The sequence below is a fragment of the Balaenoptera ricei genome, chromosome 1 (genome assembly GCF_028023285.1).
Source record: "Balaenoptera ricei isolate mBalRic1 chromosome 1, mBalRic1.hap2, whole genome shotgun sequence".
Lineage (NCBI taxonomy): Eukaryota > Metazoa > Chordata > Mammalia > Artiodactyla > Balaenopteridae > Balaenoptera > Balaenoptera ricei.
In genome coordinates, this window is record NC_082639.1 from 33,974,815 (window position 1) to 33,994,727 (window position 19,913).

General features: G+C 50.3%; 1 protein-coding gene across 2 annotated transcripts in view; it reads right to left on the reverse strand.

Annotated features, from left to right (window-relative positions):
- Positions 1-16,314, reverse strand: part of HIVEP3 (HIVEP zinc finger 3) — a 99,195-nt gene extending 82,881 nt beyond the window's left edge. For both annotated transcript variants that reach the window (XM_059919977.1, XM_059919973.1), the window contains exon 1: positions 16,226-16,314. The gene's annotated coding sequence lies outside the window, so the exon portion shown is untranslated. The remainder of the gene's footprint in view (positions 1-16,225) is intronic.
- Positions 16,315-19,913: the final 3,599 nt, after the last annotated feature.

The window sequence follows — 19,913 nt, forward strand, 5'->3', positions numbered from 1 at the left end:
TGTTTCCATGTCCTGGTTATTGTAAATAGTGCTGCAATGAACATTGGGGTGCATGTGTCTTTTTGAATTATGGTTTTCTCCGGGAAAAGATGCTCAACATCACTAATTATTTGAGAAATGCAAATCAAAGCTACAATGAGATATCACCTCACACCTGTCAGAATGGCCATCATCACAAAATCTACAAACAATAAATGCTGGAGAGGGTGTGGAGAAGAGGGAAACCTCTTGCACTGTTGGTGGGAATGTAAATTGATACAGCCACTATGCAGAACAGTATGGAGGTTTCTTAAAAAACTAAAAATAGAACTACCATGTGACCCAGCAATCCCACTACTGGGCATATACCCAGAGAAAACCATAATTCAAAAAGACACATGGGCAGGGGTTGGAAGATGGGCAGGGGTGGGACCTGAAATCCTGGTCTCTTTTTCCTTCACCCAGAAACTCAGGAGACCCAGTGGTGTTTCTTGTTTGTGATGCAGAAAGGGGGTGGCCTCAGCTAGTTGCTGTCCCCACGAGTCTGGCAGGATTAATACAGTGCCCCCTTCCAGGGCACAGACCGTGAGGCTCTGGGGCACCTAGAAGGGGGAACTACAGGGATGCCCCGGGGAGGGAGTGGTGGAGGGCAGCCAGGACCGCTGGCTGCTGACTCACCTCCCTGGGTGCCAGGCAAGGCAGAGCCCTGCTCACTGGCCTGCAGGGACTCCCCACTCCCTTCCCAAGAACTCCAAGTCCTTCTTACATGCCACAAACCTCTCCAAATGGGTTTCCTAATGGGTTTTGGCCCAAGTGAGCGATTTCTCTTTCCCAAACAGGATCACACCCATCTCCCTGTCCAGGTCACTCATAGCTCCCCTCTCCTGTGGCAAAGATCACTGCCAATTTTTGAATGCTTACTATTACATGCTGGGCTCAAGACAGTTTCTATTGTACCCCTCACTGTACTAATGGTTTCACATGTCGTATCTCCAGCTACAGATTTTATAGAGCTGAGCTGTTTGGTTTTTTTTTTTAAGTTTTTTTTTTTTTTTGATGTGGACCATTTTTAAAGTCTTTATTGAATTTGTTACAATATTGCTTCTGTTTTGTTTTGGCCTTCTGGCCGCGAGGCATGCGGGACCCCAGCTCCCCAACCAGGGATCGAACCCACACCCCCTGCATTGGAAGGCAAAGTCTTAACCACTGGACCACCAGGGAAGTCCCCAGAACTGTGTTTTAACTCCCTTGACGTTCTCTGTGTCTGCCCCATGGTAGGCACTCATGGGTGTCTGTGAGTGAAAGAACGAATGAATGAATGAAGTTATAATTGTGGAAAACCTTAGCTAACGGATAGTTTACAGAAGTCACCTTGATTCCTTTCTGGAAAAGGGGGTGTATTCATTTTCAAGACTAGTGACTATATTAATCTATTAATAAATAGAATTTTCTAAACTTTGAGTGTCTCTCTCATGAACATAACTTTTTGGAACCTGCTCCATTAGACGGTATCTAGTATAATTCACATACCATAAATTTCACTCTTTTAAATGTATGATTAAGTGGTTTTTAGTATAGTCACAAGATTGTGCAACCATCATTATGTAATTCCAGAACATTTTCATCATTCCAAAAAGAAACCCCATACCCCTTAGCAGTCAATCCACATTCCCCTCCCCGCCAGCCCCTGGCAACTGTTAATTTATCTACTTTCTGTCTCTATGAATTTGTCTATTCTGGACATTTTCATATAAATGGAACCATACAATACATGGTCTTTTGTGTCTGGCTTCTTTCACTTAGCATAATGTTTTTACTCATTTGCTTTAAAAATATTAGTATTTCATGGTGCTTCTAAGAGCACCCTGGCCCCCAGAGGTTCTGAGGCCATAATGCCAGGGAGACCATACAGTTTGGAGTGGGCGCTATGAGCCCTCAGGACAGCATAGGGTCTGGCAGCAGATGTACGGGACTGGGCAGTATGGGAGTCAGACAGGAGATGTTGTCACAGTCTGGACAGTCTGGGGCCAGCAGCAGAACCAGCTGGTAGGAACCAATCACACAGGGGGACTGAGAGCCCTGCAGTGCCCTCAGGAATGCCCAAGGGAACAGCTGCCTGCAAACCCGATTCTCTGGTAGGGAGAGAGCCATGCCCAGCCCTGAGTCTGGAGAGAGAGTCCCATTTCTGAGGTGGCCTCGAAGTTCAGCTCCTGGAGGAGTGGGTCCTCAGCGCTTGGCTGGTTCAGATCTAGGGGTGCAGAACCGACAGTGGCCACCGTCTCTGTCTAACCCAGACATTAGCCGGGAAGCAGCACCTCCTGGCAGGAAATCCCAACAGGCTAAGTAGAGCCAAGAATGCTTTGGTCTTAGGCAGTTTGTACAGGAATTGATTAATTAATTACTTAATTTCCTTTTTTTTTCAATTTTAACTTGCTTTATTCCACAGAGGACCTGAGGTGGTTTGCACAAACAAAATCGGAGCTTGCATTAAAAATGATGCATCAACCCAGGGGAAATGGAAGACGTAAGGTCTACAGCAGAAGGGGTAAAAGAACATGGATAAGTAGCTTAGGAGCCCCACGTGGCGGCTCTGTTTGGGCCCTAGGTTCAGGGTAAGGCTTCCTGGCAGTAAAAGAAGGAAGGACAACACAGTTAGTCGTACCTTCTCAGTGTCCTGACGATAAGCACAGCAGTTTCTCAGAAAAAGCGCAGCTCTTCTTGGCACTAAGATCTGAAGGGAATTTCTCTCCTGCTGTTTCAAAGAGGGAGACATTCATGAAGTCATTCCTCCAATACTTCTTGGGCTGTGACGTGCCAGTTCCAGGCTGGCTCTGCTGGCCTCTAAAGATGCCAGGTGGGCCCCACCCTTTACATCATTAGCTCTTGTTTGGGAAATGCTGTGCCATTTGGTGACCACCATGTCACGTTTCGCCAGAAACACATACCATCTGTACGGTTATTTATATAAAACTTTAATTTACATTGACTTGAATTTGACTTGTTAAAACATAGCCTCATCTTAGCAGTAGGGATCATGGGTGTAACTGGCAACTGTAGGTGTTTATTTAACTGTTTTAATAGTAAGAAATTACTCTTAAAAAAATGGATTTCACCCATGTTCCCCTAAAACTACCTCATGTTCTACTAGTGGTTTGTGTCCTGCACAAAAGCCCCCCCCGCCACCATTTCACTTCGGATGCACGAGGGTGCGCCCCCCTTTCATGAGCAGCCAAGTTCCCCCTCACCCCCTCCACCTGCCAGAGTGGGTCCCTGGGCAGATGTGGTTTAGGCTCCCCCATGCCCCCCATAATCGTGGAGCTGGAAGGCCCTTGAATGTCATCTAGTTCAAAGCTCATGTGTGACAGACCAACACTCAGGAGACTTGCCCCCAGTCACAAGGCTGGTGACAGGGCAGGTGTCAGGACTTCTTCCAGGCTCGCCTTTGTCATTGCCTCAGATGGACAGGTGACCATTTACGTAACCAAAGACTGGCGCTCATCGAAGGCCTCTAATAGAGGGACCGGGGTCTCACCCAACTCCACAAGTCCCATGAGGGTGGGAACCGTGTCTGTTTTGTTCCCCAGGGTGAATCAGCACCCAGCACTCTGCCTGGCACATAGTAGGTGTTCAGAGAACAACCCTGAGATGTTCACAGCAAGTTCTGGAGGATGATCACCTCTGGGGGGCGTGGGGAGGGACCTGCGATTATGGAAGGCTATGCAGCAGCTTCTGCTGTGTTTGCTGAAGTCTTTTTTAAGCCGGTTAGTGGGTTTTACCACTGTTTGTTCTATTATTGTGTATTTTGCTGTCGTTGTTTGGTTGAAATATTTTTAAAAATTTAAATGTATTTGTTAAATACATGAATAAATCTAGTACTAGCCCTTTAAACAAGTGTGCTTTCTCTCTGCTAATATAACGCTCTGTGCCCATCTCAAGCGGCTCTAACTGGAGCAGAGGAAATGGTGCTGATTTCCATGTCAGGTGCACCCCAGCTGGGGGTCTTCTCAGCCTGCCACCTCTCCCTCGACTCCTGAAGCCTGTGGCACTTGGGGGGGGGGTGAATCTGAGCGTGTCTGAGGCCGACCGAGGCAGAGTTCATCTCCAGCCTAGGCCATGGCATCCTTGGTGTGGCTCACACAAGCCAAGTGGGGTCTGGGCCGCACTTGGAGAGTCCCAGCTGGATCCACATGGGCCCCACTGATGGGGCACCACACTGGGGCAATGAGCATTTTTATAAAACCAAGCCACCAACAGTGTCCTTGCTCCTCGTCTGTGAAAATGGCAAGTCTTCCCTGGCATATATATGGTGAACAGCAGACTATTTGGTTGGGTCAAATGCCAGGCAAGGATGTACGCTGAGATTGCCAAGATGGGCCTACAACGTCTCAGAGTCTCAGGGCTGGAAGGGACCTTCAAGAGCACTGGTGCACGCTCCTGCCCACGACGCAAGCCTCCCTTAGGGACTGCGCTCAGGAGGCCACTCAAGACCTGGGGCGGCAGCCATTGCTCTCCTCTTTTTGCAAGGGGGGTTGGGGAAGCATTTTTTTGTTTCTGTAAAAATGGAATCACCCTGTGTACACTTCTCCATACCTTGCTTTTCTCACGGACAATCTTTCTAGGTCAAAGGCCAACATTTTTTGAGCAGTTCCTACATACCAGGCACCTGCATCAAGCCCATAGGGCAGGCACTATTATAATTCCTGCTTCACCAAAGGGAAGACTGATGGTCAGAGAGTCATGGAACACAGTTTGCGGGATCCGGATCTGAACCCTGGCAGTCTGCCTCCAGCCTCTGTGTTCCTAACCACTGCACTCACTGCCTTTCTAAACAGAGACAGGGTCTGTCTCTTTCTCTCTTGTTTTTTTTTTTTTGGCCACGCCACACAGCTTGGCTTATGGGATCTTAGTTCCCCAACCAGGGATTGAACCCAGGCCCTCAGCAGTGAAACAGTGAAAGCGCAGAGTCCTAACTACTGGAGTGCCAGGGAATCCCCTCATTCTTTTTTAATAGCTGAATGATGGGCCACGGGTTGAATATAATACCTTCGAGCCTTCCCTACTGTTGAGTGTCATATTTTTTTCTAATTTTTTTGCCACTGGAATTTTGCAATAAACATCCTTTGTACACATATCTTTACGGACTGGTGCTATTGTTCCATAGGCCGGATTCCCAGAAGTGGGACCATGGGTCAAAGGGTATGTGTGTTTTGGGCTGGATTATTATGGGGCCTATTGTTCCAGGTGTCTTCCTAAGGATGAGCCATGCGATTTTCACTCACTGGTTTTGATTCTGTCCCGAGGACCCCACAGAACACCTCTGACCCCTCTTCTCCAGGATGACCCCTAGGATGGTTGATGACAGTCCTCTCTACTCCAGTTTCCCCAAATGTTCCTCTGTCCACATGGTTTGGTGTCCCCTACGGCTGGTCCAGATACCTCTTAAAGTACAGCATCCTCTGGGGTGACCTCCTCCCCGTTGAAGGACACACGCACAGAGGGGCAGCGTCTTTGCTGGTGCCAATGGTGCAGTAGGAGAGATCCAAGTCGGCAGGGTTCAGAGTTCTTATCTTCAGCTCCCCCCAATCACACACATGCCTTCCTGAGAAAAAGGCCCTTTGTGAAGTATTAAAGGACAGACTAATTCTACCCCCACCCAATGAGAAAATGGACTCATTCTTCACTTAGAGAAAATGCCGATAATTTTGGAACCGGACAGACCTTCACGCATCTTCCAGCTCAATGCCTTATTTTACAAAAGAGTCCTGGAGGGCAATGACCAACCCAGGTTCACACGTGGGGTGTGCAAAAGCATTTCTCTGAGCCGGGAGCAGGGTCGCTGGGGGGCACTTTTCTCTAGCTTCTCCGCCTGCTGGTTCGTAGGAACCGTCTTACTAGAAAGGCTTAGTGTAAACATTTTGCTAAGCAGCCAAGAGAGGAAACTTACCCAGGCTAAGCTGCCCTGCGCTGGGTGCTGGCCATGGACACAATGCTCAATGAGGGCCATTATCTAGGAAGGGAGGGCTGTTTGTTCCGCTGCGGGACGGTGCCAGAGCCCAGAGCCACCAGGCTTGCCACTCTGGCTGCTACACAGAAGAGTCTCCTTGCGCTCAGCAGGCTTTGTGGTTATGCAATGCTGGGCCAGGAGGTTAACTCTCCCCGGACAGCAGCCAAGCCTTGTTCCTTCCTCCCTGAGTGTATCCATCTGAAAAGGCTCAAAATTGAGGGCCTCAGTATTTGCAAAAAATGCTCGGGCCCTGAACCTGCTGGTTTATTCCAAAGGGCGTAGCATGCCCGTCCCTGTAGCCGCCGGCATCCTCCTCCCGAGGTCCTCGGCCCCAGCCATGGAGTCTGCTCGCTGCTCCTCAGCATCGCTCTTGGGCCTCTTGACCCTGCCCCCTAGTCTGTGCTCCTGCCGTTCCCTCTGCCTGGAATGCCCGTCTCCCTTTCCTTTCTTTGTCAGTTGTGTCTAGTCTGAGCCCCCTTTTTAAAGCACAAGTTCCACCCCACATCCTTAAAGCCAGCCACCAGTGACCTAAGCTGAAGTGGTGAGTTTTCAAGCCAGAAGAGATCTGGGAAGTTATCGATCCAACTGCCCCATTTTCCAGATGAGGAAACAGGCTTAGAGAGGTTGACTAGCCTGAGAGCAGAGTGAGCAAATGTGAGCACCAGCAGGGCTCTCCTCCCGAATCTCTTTCTCTTACACTACACATCCCATCTGCTGGTGGATCATGTCGGCTCTGCCTTCAGACTATACCCAGAATCCAACCACTTTCCACAGCTGCCACCCTGGTCTGCGACATTATCGCTTCCTGATGCCGGCACCAGCCTCCCATGCTGCCCTGGCTTCCTGCAGTGTGGTCTCCACACACAGCTGGCTGGGCTTTCCAGAATATTCGGCAGATCAGGCCACTCCAGGGCTTGGACCTCCAGCGGCTTCTCAATTATCTGCACACACTCACCCTCTGCCACCATCTTCCTCCTCTGCCCCCACCCCTGCCCCTCCAGCCACACTGGTCTCCTTGCTGTTCCTTGCTGTTCCCACCCGGCAGGATCCCGCCTCTGCCCGAACACTCTTCCCCAGGTGCCCCAGGGCTCACTCTCTCACCCCTCAGGTCTTTGCTCAAATGCCACTTCTCTGGTGAGCCCTCCCTAACCGCCTGATTCCTTTCCTTTCCTGATGTCATCTTGTCACCTACTACATACTTTATATAAGTAAAAGATAATAACTTTATATTTATTTTATAGACAATATGTTCATATCTTTAATATCTCACAAAACAATACGTGATAAGGTGACAATATATTCAGAGGCAGGAATGTGTGTGTTTTGTCACTTAAAACGGTGCGCGGCACCATCTGTCCAGGCAGGGCTGATTTTAAAGGTGATCTACCCCTTTGAGGATGGATGATGGTGACGGAGGTCCTGGTGTCACTGTGACATAGTGTGTGTGTGTGTGTGTGTGTGTGTGTGTGTTAGGGGTGGGGGGAGGGGACAAGTTTGGTGGCACAAGCAGGATCAATGAAAGGAGAGACTCTGAAAGCTCCAGGGAGGCCAGCTAGAGCTGGCCCAGATGCTATATCTTTAGGGCCTTATGGGGGAAACACCCTGACACCGGGGCCTCAGTGCCTCCCAGACCCACAGCCCAGGCAGAGCTGATCCAGAACAGCTCATTCACAGAAGCAGCCACACAGAAGCGGCCCAGACGGGGCTGTGAGGACCCAGGCATCGCTGGCTCCTTCTTGCTTTTAGGCAACTTGAATTTGCAAGTTCAGGAATCTCTCTCTGTTTTTGAAAAATCTCTCCAGTGGGTGACTTATAGGCCCCACTGTGTTCAGGGGCCTCAGCTGAGCTCCTCTGCACAGAGCTTTATTCCCAATAATAAATATCTGTTGGATGAATAAAGAGAGAGGTGGAAGGGAAGCGGGAAAGTGAGGCACAGGGGAGGAAGGCGAAGGCTCCAAGCAACAGAGTGATCCCCAGGAAGCATGCCAACCAGAACCGGGCAGAGACAAAACAGCAGGGCTTGTCCTGACAGGTGGGACAGGCGGGTCCAGGATTCGCCCACTCTCCCACACCTGCAGATCTGCCGGCAGGGAGCACAAATCCCAAGCAAACAGAAACTCGTGATTTTGGTTTTATTTGGATTGACATTTCTATTTACCTATGGCACAATTTCTTTGAGGTTGGCTGGTTTTATTCTAAAGAGGGGCCCAAGCTGAGTTACCCGGGTGACTGGCTGTTGAAATCTCTCTTTTCTCCGTCTGCCCCGGCCCATCCTGACTCCGCTCCTGGCCCTCTGAGCACTGCTCTGACTCTTTCACCCGAACCTTTTTTTTCCTGGATGCCTGTGCTCGTTCCTCAGGTTTTGGTCCTTAATCCCCTACTTGTCTCTCTCTACATTTCTCACCTTGTCTTACTAGCAGCTTCCACAGCTGCACACATCACCTGCCTTGTCCCCGGAACTCCCCAACCCTGCCTTTCCAGCTGTCAACCTCTTGGCTTGGCCATCCTGCTGGCCTCTCAAATTCAATATGCTTAGCACCAAACTCATCTTTTCTTCTCCTACGCTTCTGGTATCACTATTCTCCTAAACCTTCAGGCTTGCAACATCAGAACTATCTCAAAACTACCTCCACTCTCCTCTGCCCCCATATTATCCATCCACCCACCCACCCACCCCACCCATGCCCTCATTTGTTCAGCACTTGCTGACCAAGTACCAGTGTGCACCAGGCTGTTCTGGGCACTGCGACAGTCACCATGCCTGTCCCTCCCACCTCTGTGGAACCTCCAGGACCACCCCAGGCCCTGTTCCAGAACTAGTCAGGCCCATAACTGCAGGTAATTCACAGTGTGACCTTGGGCAAGTCACTTGCCGTGTCTGAGTTTGGGTGTCCTCATCTGCTTTGGGAGAAGATCAAGCATCCCTACCTCAACTCTCCCCAGCCTGGCTGTGATGCCCGCAGGTGACGTCAATCTGAAGAATATTCATGATCATCACCCCCAACAATGTTGCAGCTTCTTCTGGACCGTGGCCTTAACCCCCTGCAGCTCCTAGCCTCCAGTCTGAGACAGAGCCCCAGAAGCTGCATTTTAAAGAAACACCCCAGGCAATTCTGTTGGAGCGGAGGGAGCTGTGGATCACACTTAGAGAAATTCTGGCTCGCAGGATGAAGTCCAAACTCCCTCACCACCCACCCAACCCCTGATCAGACCCTCACCCTACTGGTCTGTCCATTCATCACCCTGAACCAGACCTGAGTCTGCTCTTCTCTTGCCATTTCCCCAGCACAGAAAGCCTTCCTGACCTCCCTCTCTCTGCTAGTCTTTTTTCCATCCTGTAAGGTCCGACTCAAACGCCTTCTCCTTCCTCCAACTTGTCATCGATATCCCGACAAATCCATGCACCCTCGTTTCCTGCCTGGTTGCTGGCTGGCTTTTCACCAGCTCACATCCTGGCTTCCTAACCAGCCTGTAAGCTCCCTGAGGGCAACCGTCTTCTCGCAGATCTTTGTGTTTGATCACAAACACTTACTGAGCATCTACAAAGACCAACACATGCACTGCAGTGTCATAGGAGAATGGTAGAATTCCTGCCTGGGGGTGCTCTCTAACAGTAACGACAGAGTAGAAGTAAAGATAGGGAATCCCAGAGCAAAGTTTCCTAATGCCACAGGGGAGGGGCACACAGGAGGCAGAGGAGGAAAGTCCAGAGAGAATGCGCAAAGGATTAAAGTGTGAGGAGTTCCACAGGAGCCAGGGAGGAGGAGGAAGAAGGATGGAGATGACGGGAACGGCTGGACTAAGAATGCTGAGCTAAGGAGTTGGACCCGACTCGTAGGTCAGAGGTTGGCAAATCCAGCCCGCTGCCTGTTTTTGTTCATGAAGTTTTACTGGAATACAGGCACGCCAGGTCTTCTACACACTGTCCACGGCCGCTTTCACGTAGCAACAATGGAGGTGAGTAGCTGCAAGAGACTGTACGGCTGGCAAAGCTTAAAAGATTTACACCTGGCCATTTCGAAAGAAAGTTTCGCGGATCCTGGCCACGGGCTTTGAAAGCTCTGGGTGGATTTTAAGGAAGAGATAGTACGGTCAGATTGGAGCTTTATCTATTATTTTGGGCCAACATAGGGATGGGCTGGAGCAGACAAGCCGGCAGGAAGGGAAGGTGGCTGGGAGGCTGCCATAACTAACTGTCCAGGCGGGGGACGGATATCACAATTGCTGTTGTGGATTAAGAGATTCATTAAGAGTTGCTGTGTGGGGGACTTCCCTGGTGGCGCAGTGGTTAAGAATCTGCCTGCCAATGCAGGGGACACAGGTTCGAGCCCTAGTCTGGGAAGATCCCACATGCCGCGGAGCAACTGGGCCCGTCAGCCACAACTACTGAGCCTGCGCGTTTGGAGCCTGTGCTCCGCAACAAGAGAGGCTGCGATAGTGAGAGGCCCGCGCACTGCAATGAAGAGTGGCCCCCGCTTGCCGCAACTAGAGAAAGCCCTAGCACAGAAACGAAGACCCAACACAGCCAAAAGTAAATTAAATAAATAAATTAATTAAAAAAAAAAAAAAAAAAGAGTTGCTGTGTGACCGCCTTGGGCTAAGCCCTTCACACATACTCCCTCATTTAATCTGCACAGCCACCGCAGGGAGTGTTGTTATCCCCATTTTACAGATGAGGCACAGAGAGGTGAAGCAGCTTGCCCAAGGTCACACAGCTGGTAAGCAGCAGAGGCGGGACGCAAAGTGCCAAGCTCAAGGTCTCCGGGGTCGAGGCTGTTTGCTTGTTGATGGATCCCTTCAAGCATCTCTGAGAATTCACAGAACACAAGTCCTCTGCAGGAGAAAATCTACCCTGAGTCGAGCCAGGCAGGAAGTGGGAGGCAGGCATGTGGCTATTTTGGAAAAGCGACACGAAAAACCACGAAACTTCCTACCTGTCCCGTTTTGCTCCCATCTGTCCTCGGAAACAAGGCTGCCCTCTCTTAGATGAAAAGGTGTTTCTCCCCGCACAGTGGCTCTGCCGCTGGTGGTGGGGGGAGTACTAAGCTTAGCACACGTTTGCTATTTCTAAAGGGCTATATAAACAAACAGGGCTATGTAAATAAGAAAAAAATGAGGTCACCCTTTTAAAATCTAACAATGTTCTTTTTCTATGGGGTGAGCAGCAAAACCTCAGAAAGAACTTGTGCTTTTTTATCCCCGAGAGGCCCTCTCCAGCCCACAGCCTCCCAAAGCCACCAGCCTGCCCCTCCCTTCCTTGCACCCTCCGAGGGGAAGGCAGGGGGCCTGGGAGCCGGGACTCCTGGGTTTTACTCCTGGCTATGTGGGCTTTGCCTCGAATGCCCAAAGCCACTGCCCAACACCAGTCACCACCTCCTCGGGGCCTTGACATCTGTCCCCATCCAGGTCACTCACAAGCACTGCACACGCTCACGTGTCCTCCTCCTGCATAAACCAGCTTGGCATGCTGACCCAGAGGACCCCTCTGCCATCCCTTTCCCTCTCCCCTGCCCCCCTCCCCTGCCTGGATCTGCTGAGTGGCCTCAGAGGTCCTTGGCATGATGATTAGAAGCGATTTGTAAGAGCCTTCCACACTCTCCCCCACCATGTCTTTGAGCATATTTTAATCTTCTGGACCTCTTCTCCCAAGCCCATGGCTGGAAGTTATTAGAGCAGCTCCGGAGAGCTGTGTTTAAGTCACCAACAACTGTTAGGAGACACCTCCAGCTTTGGCAGGAGCTCCTGGGGCTTCTCTGTGTTTCCCAAGTACTTTTCCCACTACTGACCACCCCCCGCTCCCTGCCCCATGACCCTCTCCACCATGGACAGCATCCCCTCACTGCTCTCCTCCACCGTCTTTCACTACCTACTCCTCTGCCTCCCAACCCCGACTCAGCATCCTTGGCTCCTCCGTTATCCTTCAGCACAGAAACGAGAAACACTAATATTTGCTGAAGGGGCGGTTTTCAAACTGTGTTCTGCAGAGGTGTTTCAGAGGTTCTTCAAATGTCGTGTGAGAATTTTATTCTAAAAATATAGTTTGACTCCTATTAAAACTGTTATGGAAAACGGACCTGAACTTCCAAACATGTTCTACGGCACACTGTAACACGGAGTCGAGCCAACGGGGGCGGCCAGCTGAACGTGGTTTGTACAGACCTCGGACTAAGGCCGGGGTGGATCTTGAACTTCAGTATTGAGATGTGTCTTCAACTAGAAAGACCAGAGCTTCTAACTGGGCATCTTTTTTTTTTTTAAACTTTGGGTTTGTTTGTTTGTTTGTTTGTTTATTTATTTATTTATGGCTGTGTTGGGTCTTCGTTTCTGTGCGAGGGCTTTCTCTAGTTGCGGAAAGTGGGGGCCACTCTTCATCACAGTGCGCGGGCCTCTCATTATCGCGGCCTCTCTTGTTGCAGAGCACAGGCTCCAGACGCGCAGGCTCAGTAATTGTGGCTCACGGGCCTAGTTGCTCCGCGGCATGTGGGATCTTCCCAGACCAGGGCTCGAACCCGTGTCCCCCGCATTGGCAGGCAGATTCTCAACCACTGCGCCACCAGGGAAGCCCTAACTGGGCATCTTTATGTTGTTGTTTTTAAAATTCAGGACTATACACACTTCTGTAAAACCACACAAACAAGTACATGCTAAAGCTTTCAGTGATATGAGAATGGATTACATGGATTATCATGAAGATGTCATAAATGGTTGTGTGCTTCCTGAGTGCTGTAATAAGAAGGAATCCAAGAAACTGTTTGACACTGTTAGTGATGCAAACCAGAATTCCCTTCTCCTCCTCCTTAAATGTCTACATAACATTGAACTGAAGACCATCCTGGGCTGCAAGATCAGCTATGAGAAATCTGTTACCAATTCACATTGTCTTATTTAGAATTTTCTTAATATCGTGCAACCAAGCCAAACAAAACAAAAATGACGAAGCAATCCTGGATGTTACAGCTGATATTCCGATACAATGATCATCTAGAACAGAGATCAGCAAACTTCTTCTATACAGGGCCAAACAGTAAATATTTTTGGCTTTGTGGGACAGACAGTCTCTGTCACAACTACTCAACTCTGCCATTAGAGTGGGAAAGCGGCCATAAATAACGTTTAAACGAATGGCATAGCGGCATTCCAATAAAATTTCATTTACAAAAATCAGGCGGTAGCCTGGGTTAGGCCCACGGGCTGTAGTTTGCTGACACTTGATCTAGACCCTGAGCGTTCAATGTTTTTATGCATCAAAGCTGAGTCATTGCTCTGTTAATGGATTCTCATAATAAATAGATGTTAACATTTTAAACTTAGAAAATAAATGTGTGTTAATAAACTACCACTTTAACTTCGCATTCCATGCAGGATTTGACTTTTTAAAATGGTTTCTAAAACTATAAAAGTTTGAAAACTACTAGCAGAAAGCTTTGCTGCTAAGAAAATGCTTTCACACCCGTCTTCAAATTAGATTCATCCTCCAATCGCTTATTCAAAAATTACCTTTACTCTGGAGAGAGCCCCAGTCCAGGCCTGTACTAAAGGCGAAGGGCCATGACTCCACAACTCCTTGCCCTCAAATAATTCCAACATACCCGTTCCCAAGCCTCAAATGGTATTAACGGGCCCTGCTGGCACGGGGGATTCTGCCAGGCCACCGAAGACCGGCACGCGGCCAGCTCCTACCTGGCACCCCTGCCTGCCTGCCTGGGCCTGAGCCCTCCACCTCGTTCAGATGCCATATATTCCAGCCTCCCCGCTGGTGGCTGGGGGAAGCTGTGCCAGCAGTGGGCCCTGAGTGCCTGGACACTCCAGAAGCACTGAGTCAGCACCCCATTAATCACGTATGCTTGTATTCCCCAGAGGGAGCACGGGAAGGGGTGGGGACCAGATTTCTCACTGGAACTGACAGCTCATTTTCCCTCTGGGCCGGTCCCATCCCCTACAGATGCTTCCATGCAGCTGCCAGGGCCCCCGTGGACAAAAAAGAGAGTTTGAGAGTGAAGTAGGGAAGGACAAGTGCCAGGTCTGGGGAGGATTCCCCCATCTGTATTTCCCATGACAGTGTCCCCATTTCTCTGCTTGCAACCCTCAGAAGTTTCTACTTCCAGCATAGTTCAAGTGTCTACTGCACACCTAGCTGAATAAATTCAGACCCTGCCCTGAGACTGCTAGTGGAGGAGACCATGTACAGCTAACTGTGATACGTGCACAAGGAGACAAATGCTAAATCGAGGTACAATGAGGTATCCCAGGAGGCCGAGGAAGGGGGACCCATTCGTTTGTATTATGGTGCTACTGACTTCTATTAAAAGGTAGATACTCTTGGGGGAGAAGTCCTCCTTGAAGCTGTTACTGCCTTTCTTTTGGAAGCATCTTAGTGGAGAAGAAAGTACTGGGTCTTTTGTAGCCAGAGGTTCTGCTCCTTACTAGCTGTGTGACTGTCTTTAAATTACTGCACCTCTCTGTTCTCAGTTTCCTGTACAAAAGAGGCAATAGAACCAGCCTCACTGTGGTTTCTGCAGGACTCAGTCTTGTCTGCAAAGCGCCAGGCCCCATGTGCAGCATTGGCCCTTAACTTCACCCTGACTCTCTCTTAGGAACTCATGCACCGGGACCAGATGGCAGAGTATGGCAGACCTGTCACAGTGCTGCAGTGAGGAGGGCGGAGTGGCGGTCGACCTGCCTGCATGAGTCAGAGGGCCGCTCATGTTGGGGAGCCCTTGCTAGGTGTCTGGCAACATCCCAGGGCCTCACCTGTATCTCGCCAGCAGCCCTGTAAGGCAAGAGCCATGACTCTCCCATTTTCCAAGCAAGAAAGACGAGGCAGAGAGTCTAAGCAATCTGCCTCCCGAAGTAGTAAAGGCTGGAACTGGAATTTGAACTTGGGAAGATCCAGAGCCTCCACTATTAGGTACCACATCAAACATGCCCTCAAACTGAGGCTCAGATGCCCAGTCATTCTTCATCAGAGTCCAGGGGATGATTCCTCCACCTCCTCTGGAGAACCCTGATCATGGCCTGGGTCTAGGGGGTCCACGTGGTACGGCAGAGCTGTGGGCAGAGGCCCAGGCCCAGCAACCGGGCAGTTCAGACAGCTACAGAGATGCTGTCTCTGAAGGCTGCCTGGGTCCCTGTCATCCTCTCTGTAAGTGAGAACACTTCTGCTTGGACGAAGGGAATGGGCACTGCTCACGGCACACCAGGCTGGGAAGCACCCACTGGGACTCACAGCAGAGCCCACAGACCCAAACACAGGACAAGCATCTCCAGAGGCCCCAGAGCACCCAAACCTTGGCTGCATCAGAATAAAAATAGAGATGCCTGTGTCCCCACCTCCTGAGATCCTGATTCAGAGAACATGCCTGGGTGGGCCAAGGAGTCTATTTTTTTTTTAACAGAGGTACTCTCCCCCTCCCCTCTCCTTCTCCCTGGGTGATTCTGATGCACTCCACGGCCAGATGAAACATCCAAAGACATATTCCCAACCCAAAGAGCTTCTAACACCACACACCTAACCTGAATCACAGCCTGAACTTCTAACCTGAAACCACAACTCATACCTGAAGAGCTAAAAACAAATTAAATAAAAGAGCTAAAGACAAATTAAATAAGCATATATATAGCCATGCTGGGGCCCTCTCCCAGGGCCGTTCAGGCAGTCTCTCTGGAGATGGGGCCCTGCTATTGGAATTTTTAAAAACTCCAGGTGATTCTAATATGCAGCCTGGGCTGAGCACCCAACATCCTTTCATTTCTTCATATCTGGGAGGGCCCTGAAAGATGTTGCTCTGTCTTCAGTACCCACTGTGATGTTCTAACTAGGGAGGGGGTGGCAGGGCCTCTTTAGGCAAGAGCCATCCTGGGAGGCAGAGGTGGGGCACAGAGAAGTGGGTGGAGCTGGCCAGCAGGACGGCATGGTGGGGTTGGCATGTAGGGAGGCCGTGGTTCCTTAAGCGGTGTTGTTGCCAAGGACAGAATGGAAACTGAGGGACTGGGGAGACAGGACTGCATTTTGGGGGAGACAGTGTGGGGCAGTGAAAGAGTGTTGGCCCTCAAGGTTTCTACTCCTGACCAAGGAAGTCCCGAGGACGTCCAACTTTCACAGAGGCTCAAGGAAGGCAATCATCACCACCAACATCTTCACCATCACCATCCATTTTAAAGAGGAAGGACTCTAGCAAGCTCAGGCAAGAAAGACCACATGGAGCCCCCAGCAAGCATATTCATCGACCGCCCGTTTCCTACCTGTGCTGAAGGCACCACTTTCGATGACCAAAACTAAAACGCTGTTCTCTCTGAAAACCAGCATTCATGTCCACTCCTGCAGCAGCTGCCTCCTCTCACGCTCTGCTCTCCCCTCTGGAAGGGAGGAGGGCTCTCCTGGCCAGTGTCGCTTGAGGCTCCTCCATGAACTAGTTTGAGGCTGCCGGGTTCGTACCCCGAATCCTGCAGGGGACGGTCGAAAAACATGGTCAAAGAGTTTGTCTGGTCAACTTCTTTAGACATAGAACAGTGTCTGCCTGGTCCCAGAAGCCCAGGCCCCAACTCCGCCCCAGGCCGCTTGTCTTGGTTCCAGGCCAGAGCTCCATGGTCCCTGGGGAGACGGTGCGGCGTGGCGGCCCTGGCGCCTACCATATTCTACCTTGTACCTGGCACCTAACTTCTATAAGCTGCTATTTCTTCACCAGTAAGTAGGCAGAATTCTAAGACGGCCCTTAGGTTTCCTGTACCCCCTGGTGTATGCATCACGCGTGATCCTTAGGCCTGTGAATATAATGGATTTTACTCTCACAATTAGGTTCTGTTATAGGGCGCACTTGACCTTAAAATAGGGAGATTATTCCCTGGCTTGACTTAATTGAGAAAGTCCTTTAAAAGCGGAGTTCTCTCTGGTTGGTCACAGAAGAGGAAGTCATAGGGCTTAGAATCAAGGGGAGGATTGGACATGCACTTGTTGACTTGCAGGTGGAGGGGGCCGTGTGCAAAGGACCTGAGGGCAGCCTCTTGGAGCTGAGAGCAACCTCCTGCTGACTCCCTGCAACCCCCTAGGCCCTGGATTCCAGCAACTGAATGAGCCTGGAAAAGCGGCATTTCCCCCTAAGCCTCCAGATGAGAACTCAGCCTACGGATACCTTGATTTCAGCCCTGAGCAGAGAACCCAGCCACTCCGTGCCCGACTTCAGACCTATAGGACTGCGAGCTAACAAAGGAGGGTTGTTTCAAGCCGCGGTGTTGGCAGTAATTTCTTACACGGCAAGAGAGAATCCCAGACAACCTGCAAAAGTGACCCCTATTGGGGCCTGGGTGAGAATTAAACGCAATAATAGACATAAGTGCGCATTGTATTCCCCAAACCATCAAACAAAACAGAGCATTCAGGGCCAAGGGAGGCAACAACGTTTACTGCGCCAGTTTTTAATAATCAACTTACCAGGCTGTGGTAAGAATCAAACAAGAAAATACAGAGGAACATGTTTCATGATCTAGAAAGCCTGAGCTGTTCTAGTTGATTCTAGCACAGCGTGTCACATCCACGCTGCTGCCTTGAGCTGTACTCTGGTATGTCTGCTGGAGGTGGTGTGGAGTGATGGCTGAGAACAGGGCACCTAGGGCCGGGGTACCTGGGTTCCAGCCTGGGCCTTCTCCTCATTACCTCTGCTTTGGAAAGTTGCTGAGCCTTGCTTGCCTGATGAGAGGGGCTAAGAATGGCAAGTACCTCCCAGGGTTTTAACGATTCAGTACATGTAAAGGGCCTAGACCCATGCCTGGCACGTGGTTCAGCCCATGTCATACTGTGGATACTATTCCAGTGCATCTAGTGATCTAGGTCTGGGGTAACCTGCATGCATGCCTGGGGCACTGTCACCTTCCTTCTCTTGGGCACCATGCTTTATATTGACACAGCCTTGGAATAGTTAATGTTTTGGCAACTACATCCTACTGCTGATTCCTACAAATGCACAGCTAACCAAAGCCCCTCTGCTGTCCCCTCCCTGCTATACCTGCTGCTCTCAAATCCAGCCAGCCCCGTCCCACACCCCAGGGCAGCATCGCACCACCACACAGCGGAATGGTTGAACTTGCTCTGTGGCTCCTGTCTATGATTTCCCAATTCTGTTGTCCAAGGCACCCAAACTTTTCACCACTCCATGTTTTTCCATCATCTCCAGATCTGACCTCATGCCCTCCAACAGATCTCAAATTATTAATAAAAACATCTGGCTCTATCCCTCCGCGTATAGAAACACCAATGTCCCAGAACATGTTATTCTATAAACACAGTCCACAATTTCCCACCTCTGAGCCTTTGCTCACATGCTACTCCCCTCGCCCCATAACCATGTCTGCCTGGCCAAATCCTACCCATCCTTCCTCAGAAGGCTCACCCAGCTCCTGCCAAACTGGACTTAAGTCCTGCTTCCCCAGAATGCCCAGAGCACATCTGCTGGCCTCTTAGGGTAAGTAACAGCACCCCCTGTGCACAGAGACTCCAGGAGTCTTAAAGCCTCGGTAGACAGCCTACGCCTGGGGCAGGTTGGTCTGACTCATCCCCCCACCCCTAGAGCCAGGCATGGTGTGTCACACACAGCACAGAACAAATCTCTTTAGAACCTAATTCGGCCGTTCATTCATTTAACAGATGTGCATTCAGTGCCTACTTGGGGCCAGGCTGGGTAGTAAGTCCTGGAGATAAAAGACAGCAAAGATTTATTCCCTCCCTTCAAGGGGATCACATTTGGGGTGGGGATGGGTGAGGGGCAAGAAATCAAAGGAATGCATTACAGCATCGCTGGTTCTAAGCTGCTACATGGTGAAGGCGTAAAGAAAAGAGCAGTCAATTCTGATGGTGTCTGAATGTGTGAGAAAGAGAGAAGGCATCTCAAACAAAGGAAGCAGTGTAAATAGACAGGAGATCCCAAACTGACTGAAGGTTCGAGAAATTGCACGCGGTCCATATGGCTGGAGGTAACAGGCAGTGATAGCTCATGAGGGAAGAGTTGGGCAGGGAAAGAACTTGGTATAGGGCTTCCCTGGTGGCGTAGTGGTGAAGAATCCGCCTGCCAATGCAGGGGACACGGGTTCGAGCCCTGGTCCGGGAAGATCCCACACGCTGCAGAGCAACTAAGTTCGTGTGCCACAACTACTGAGCCTGCGTGCCACAACTACTGAAGCCCGCGCGCCTAGAGCCCGTGCTCCGCAACAAGAGAAGCCACCGCAATGAGAAGCCCGCGCACCACAATGAAGAGTAGCCCCCGCTCGCCGCAACTAGAGAAAGCCCGTGCGCAGCAATGAAGACCCAATACAGCCAAAAATAAATAAATAAAAATAAATAAATCTATTTTAAAAAGTATTAAAAAAAAAGAATTTGGTATATGAGATAGTCTGGACTTGATCTTGTAGGGGAGTGAGGTCACCAAACCGTTTTAATCAGTGAGGTAATGTGGTCAGGCCCAGGGGTGTGGTCAGAGGAGAAGATGGGATGAGGTGGGAGGAGGGAGCCACGGCTCTCCTCTCTTTCATTCAGCGTAACCTAAATGCCACTCTGGCCTCTGGTGGCAGGTGGGAGAGCCCGGCGGACACACCTGCATTGGGGTCACCAGGAATGTCACACACACTTGAGGTTCTATATGGCAAACTGGGCCCATCTGTCTACGTCTTCTCCCCCAGACACCACTGAAATGAAAAGAGAAATGTACAAGTAAGAACAGATCCATAGTAGCACCAGCTGGCCAGCAAGTCTGAGGAAAAGCAGACAAGTGGGAGGCACAGAGAGTCTAATCAGAGCTCAGCCAGCCTCACCCAACATGGGCAAGGGAAAGGCCCAGCTGCCAAACACCCAGGAAACTCACACAGAGGCAGCAGAGCTGGGGCAGGGCAGGAGGGATGGAATTCCTGACATCCAAGGATAATGAGTGAATCCTTCAGGTTGCCA